At 52.7% G+C, this 6000-nt stretch overlaps 1 long non-coding RNA gene across 1 annotated transcript; it reads left to right on the forward strand.

The window, feature by feature from the left end:
- The first annotated feature begins 4079 nt into the window (after nucleotides 1–4079).
- On the forward strand, nucleotides 4080–4910 carry LOC123090544 (uncharacterized). The gene is made up of 3 exons (XR_006442461.1): nucleotides 4080–4139; nucleotides 4666–4780; nucleotides 4855–4910. It is a non-coding gene; the product is annotated as an uncharacterized lncRNA (long non-coding RNA).
- The last annotated feature ends 1090 nt before the right edge of the window (nucleotides 4911–6000 follow it).

Consider the following 6000-nt stretch of genomic DNA (forward strand, 5'->3'; position numbering starts at 1 on the left):
TGGTGAGTCATGAGCCTCTTGAAGTATTTACTTCCTGATTCTTGCATTATTGGGAACATATACACGGTCCTCGAACCATAAGGTGTCGTGCTCATCCTTACGAAAACCTTTGGCCTTTCCTTTGCTCATCCTCTCTTTTACCTCAGCAATCTCGTTGTCCTCCTTCTGAGCTTCACGGATCTTTCCCAACAATGTAGACTGAACTTCCATTGCTGCAACAAAACCTTTGGGAACAATCTCCAACCGAAGTTCCCTAAAAATCCTCAGCTAACTCCTTTGGTAATCCTCCGCTTATGAGGGTATTCGTCCTTGTTTTCTTTATGGTTGTGTCCTATTTCTCCACAAAGCATGTATGCACAAGATTTCTTCATATCCTTTCCATAAGGCTTCAATTTCTGGGACACAAACTGAGACTTTAGCAAGGTCAACTTAAATTCATTCCAAGTGGTTACTCCTTGCCATCCATTGATGTTGTGGTACATCCTCCACCAAGTAGCAGCACCTCTTTCAAAACACTGAAGAGCATGCTGGGTCATAACCTTTCCGGTTATAGGGTTATTCTCCATTTGATTCTTCCATGTTCTCAATCCATCGGTCCGTCTCCAATTGACTCATCGGTTCAGAAAATATAAGCTCATCTCCCTTCATCCTCTATTGGGTCCATGGGTTTGGGGTGGGATAAGAGAGATCGAGAGGGATGCACACAGTACAAACAATAGTTTTGAAAAGACAGGTTTTATTGTGGCTGTCGGAAAAACAACAAAAAAATGACAGCTCACAAACGTCGCATCTAACGCAGGTACAACGGAGTTTGGTCTTCTAATGGTCAATAAATCTTCAACGTCACCAAACTCTTCAAGTCTTGCTTATGTCTCCGATGGCTTCTTCCAATCATGCTTGTCCTTCTCAAGTTCTTTTGCAATATCATCTCTATTGACGCAGAGTCTCTCGTGACGTCTGTCGTGGTTCTAAGCCTGACAGTAGAGTGGGGGGTAGGTATGGAGAGGCAAGGTCCTAGCTATGGAGAGGTTGTAAGCACAAAGGATGTACGAGTTCAGGCCCTTCTCGGAAGAAGTAACAGCCCTACGTCTCGGAGCCCGGAGGCGGTCGAGTGGATTATGAATGTATGGATTACAAGGTGCCGAACCCCTCTGCCTGTGGAGGGGGGTGGCTTATATAGAGTGCGCCAGGACCCCAGCCAGCCCACGTAGGAGAGGGTTTAAGGTGAGTTAAGTCTGGGGCGTTACTGGTAACGCCCCACATAAAGTGCCTTTACTATCATAAAGTCTACTTAATTACAGACCGTTGCGGTGCAGAGTGCCTCTTGACCTCCTGGTGGTCGAGTGAGTCTTCGTGGTCGAGTCCTTCAGGCCAGTCGAGTGAGTCCTCGTTGGTCGACTGGAAGGCGACCTCTTCTAGGGATGTCCTAGGGTGAGTTACTTGGAACAGGTCCGTGACCCTACCCTAGGTACATAACCCCATCATTAGCCCCCGAATGGATTGAGGCTTCGAGTGAAGAAGGAGTTGATGTCGTTTCCGATTAACCTTTGCGCTCTAGTTGTGCGCTGTTCTGGATCAAAGAATCTCTTCGTTGACAGGGAGCAATTTGTCTTCGGTCGACTCGATCCATTCTATTTTTGCGTCGAGTGATGTTTCGAGCTTCGACGATCTCCGAGCGACGGATCGCCGGAAACACCGCGTCTGACAGACTAATTTGTTGCTCGCGGATTCTGCGGGGTGCGAAATTTGGGGGCGCGCGCGAAGCGGGGCAGACCGCGGCGTTCGGATGGGACGGGACGTAGACGCCTCGATCTCCGCGCCGCCTTTTTCGCCACGTATTCAGTCCTCATAACTGCTCACAGATATGATTAGATCGACCGGGCCCACATGTCAGCCACTCGGAAGGGACCTTATAAATGTGCCCGGCGAGGATTTCTGTGCTGCGCCTCACCATTCTCCCTCTCTCCCTCTGCTCCCTTCCTCCCTGCTCAGCGTGCTCGCTCTCGCCCCCGCACCACTTCCCTTCGTGCATCTCACCGGCGACCATGGCCAAGGAGAAGACGGCGGCGCTGGAGCGTGCCAAGAAGGCATCGGCATCGGAGAAGGCGAAGGGGAGATCCACCAGCCGCAGAGGGTCCTCGTCCAGATCCCGCCTGCCGAAAGGCTGGGTCCAAGGAGACTGGATCCAGTCGACCATCACGGAGAAGGACCTCCTCGACATGGCCAACGAGGGCTTGATCCCTCACGGAGCTGCGAGGTTGCCGGGGAAGGAGTGGCAGCCACAGCCAGAAGAGGGTGAGTGTGTGCTTCTGGCCACTCATGTTGATCGTGGGTTTTCCTTGCCGCCAAGCATTTTCTTCCGTGGCTTCTTGAATTTCTTTGGAGCGCAGCTCCACCACTTTACCCCAAACTCGATTGCCTATCTTGCTGCATTCGTGTCCATGTGTGAGGGTTTCTTGGGCTGTCGACCGCACTGGGGTTTGTTCAAACGTATCTTCACGTGTCGCTCTCAGACCGTGAAGAAGGCGAGCCCAGGTGATGAGAAGACCCGAGTCGTCCAAATGTGTGGGGGCCTGGGGATTCAGGTGAGGAATAATAGCACCTTCCCGCCCATGTCCTTTCCCGAGTCCGTCAGAGGCTGGCAGTCGACTTGGTTCTACTGCCAGGTCCAGTCGACGCCAGGGCAGTCGAGTGGACTCCCTCCGTTCACCATGGACCGAGTGAACAAGCCCTCCCCTCTGAAGCTGATTCCGGAGGAGAAAGCCGACGTGAAGATGTTGATGGAGCGCGTGGTGCAGCTGGTTCGGGAGGGTGTGACAGGCATGGACCTCTTGGAGGTTTTCCTCAAGCGTCGCATCCAGCCTCTCCAGTTCCAGAGCCACTGCATGTGGTTGTACTGTGGGACCGAAGACGAGACTAGAGTCCATCCAGAAGAAGTCGACGACGCCACTCTGGAAAGATGGATGGTAGCCGTTACCGGAAACAGGGACAACCCGCGCGGAGCCAGAAGGATTCCTCCACTCGACCACAACAGCGACCCAAACAAGGTACACTTGCTCTGCTTTCCATTGTGTCCTTGTCGTATTCATTTCTGCTAACCCTGTCGACTGGTCGACTGATCCTTGTTTGGGCGTCTGCTAGGCCTTCACCGAGCTGTACTCGATGCCCAATGGGGCACAAGCTTCGACTGAGGAAGGCGAGGCGAGCGGGGGCGAGGCGAGCGGGGGCGAGAGCCAGGAAGAGGAGGAATGGGACTCGGATGCTGCGGGGGATGATGACGACGATGATGATGATGAAGGTGATGAAGATGACATCGAGGACGAGGAAGAAGAGGAGGAGGAGGTCGTTCCACCGCGCTCAGAAAGGCGGTCGAAGCTTGTCCACGACCCTTCGACCGAACGTGGTAAGGGGGTTGCGACCGCCACTCAGTCGACCAAGCGCCCTCGGACCACCTCTCCGGCGCCGACTGAAAAGGCGCCGAAGCAGCCCAGGGCGGCCTCATCGAAGCCGACCAAGCTCCTGCCGAAGATGAAGGTGTCCATCCCCACCATATCAGGGTAATCGTGTTGCTCATATTTTCTTATTCTGTGCGAACTTTATCTTGGGTCGACGCTGAGGTTAGTCGACTGATCCTTTGGAGTTGCAGTGCTGCTACCTCTGAGACTTCGGCCCGGGCCGATGACCACGAAATGGAGGATGCGGCAACTTCGAACCCAGGTACTGTATTCTTAACACCTGTTTTTAGTCGACTGACTCGCGACCTCTGATCCTGATTCTTCTTCACAGTTCCGCCCCATACTGTTATCGATCTTCCTGACGACGACGAGGATGAAGAACTGCTGGCACGCAGGAAGAGTCGGAAAACGCCCGCCAGTAAGGTGCCTCAGGATGCGACGGCGCCTGAGACTCTGACTGTGGAGGAAGGGAACACCACTCGACACACGGTGTCCTTCGCGAGTCCACTGACGAGTGCTCAGCAGCCCTCCCTCTTCACGACTCACCACGTCCCAGAGGACCAAGCTGGTGCAGCGAAGGAGGCAATACGCCAGGCGGGACTCATGATGGAGCAGCTGAAGACCATCCGGGATGCGAGCCAGGCAGCTTATGACGCCAGCTCTGCCCTCCAAAGCAATGTCCAGGTCAGTCGACTGCTGTTTGTTCTGTTGGATATGCTACCAAAAACTTTTCTTCTCCGGGATTTATATTGGTCACCCAGTGGGTGTGTCGAATAAACTCCGTGTTAGTGGGGGCACGCTGAGTGCACCCGCTGGGTGTAGTCCCCAAGGCTAAGGTCGACTGCTGGCAGTCGGCCTTAGGCTTTATTATGTCAATCTTTCTGTCAGTCGACTGGTCGACTGGATTTCGCAAACCGGTGGGGGCACGCTGAGTGCACCCACTGGGTGTAGTCCCCGAGACTGTGGTTGACTGCTTGCAGTTGATCACAGTCTTAGAGAATGCGTTTCGCACACTGTTTTTTTTTGAGGTCGACTGGTCGACTTTGTCTTCAACAGGATTAGTGGGGGCACGCTGAGTGCACCCACTGGGTGTAGTCCCCGAGACTACGGTCGAATGCTTGTGTTCGGCTGTAGTCTTAGAAACGTGTGTTTTTCCCTTTTCACCCGGAAGTGAATTATTTTTGACATTTAGTCGATTGGTTCTTCGCAGAACTCTTGTGATCTTGTGACTCGCTACTCAGAACTGGAACAGAAGCATACTCAAGTCGAGCTGAGCTTGAAGCTGGTTCAGGAGAAGCTGACAAAGGCAAAGGAGGAGACTGAAGGTATGTTTGGTGAGACCTTGACGACTGCTTTTCCTCTTGCTTGCTTCAACATCTGATCTTGCTGTGTCTTGCAGGTAAGGTAAGGGAGGCCCAGCAGAAGAAAGACCTTGAGCTAGCTGAGAAGATCAAGCTTGCTGACGAGAAGTTAGCTTCAGTCACCAAGCTCGAGCAAGACAATACCAATCTGAAAACTGCTCTTGGGATTGCCAACAAGGAGGTCAGTCGACTGAGGACTGACAAAGCTGCCCTGACCGACCAAGTCAGCAAATTGACTGAGAAGAAAACTGAACTAGAAACCTTCCTGAGTGGCCTTGCCAAGAAGCTGTTTCTTATGCTTGAAGGTAAATCTCCATGTTTGGCTAATATTTCCAATTGTGGCCTTTTCCATTCGACTATCTCCTTGACTTAGTGATCACCCTTGCAGAATTTTGTCAAAACTTTGAAGAAGAAACCAGCCGACTGGAGCCAAACCTTGACCCCGTCAATTCTCCGGTGAATGACGAAGTTGCCATGGATGTTTTCCGACTGGAGTCTCGTGTTGCAGCTGTCGTGGATTATCTCGCAAGGCTGAAGGCCGCCACATCTCGCATCGACTCGACGCTCTGGCCTGAGGAGACGCTTCAGAATGACCTTGAGTCGCTGATGGCCCGCTTGAACACGATCCCTGGTCGAGTGCAGGAGTGGAAGAAGTCCTCGGCTCGGTGTGGTGCAGATGTCGCTCTGTGTCTGGCCCGAGTCCACTGCAAAGATGCACGAGAGGAGAAGCTGGCGGCCCTTCGGGTGGCCAATACCAAGAAGCACGACTTCAGGTCCTTTATGGAGACTTTCCTTGCAGCTGCCACTCGGATCGCCGACGGAATTGACCTTGATGAATTTGTTGCACCTTCCAGCCCTCCACAGGAGGGGTAAAAAACTTCTTCTGGCTCGACACTTTAAATTTGCCTCGGTATGCCGAGTGGAACTGTAACCGACAAACCTTAACAGGCTTGACGCCTGAGCACTTTCGGTTCCTTTAGATATCGATTCAAACTCGAATTTGGCGCTTGAATATGATTGCCTTCGGCTCAAAATGTCTTTTGCAGGTTCAAAGCAAGGTGCCTGTGCTTAGGCGAGCACTTGGACTGCAGCTAAGCCTCCGAGTGAGAGGGTCGCTCTTCACTCGGTAGGATTTTTGTAACTTAGGCGAGCGCAGGACTGCAGCTAAGCCCCCGAGTGAGAGG

Source organism: Triticum aestivum, chromosome 1B (genome assembly GCF_018294505.1).
Source record: "Triticum aestivum cultivar Chinese Spring chromosome 1B, IWGSC CS RefSeq v2.1, whole genome shotgun sequence".
Classification (NCBI taxonomy): domain Eukaryota; kingdom Viridiplantae; phylum Streptophyta; class Magnoliopsida; order Poales; family Poaceae; genus Triticum; species Triticum aestivum.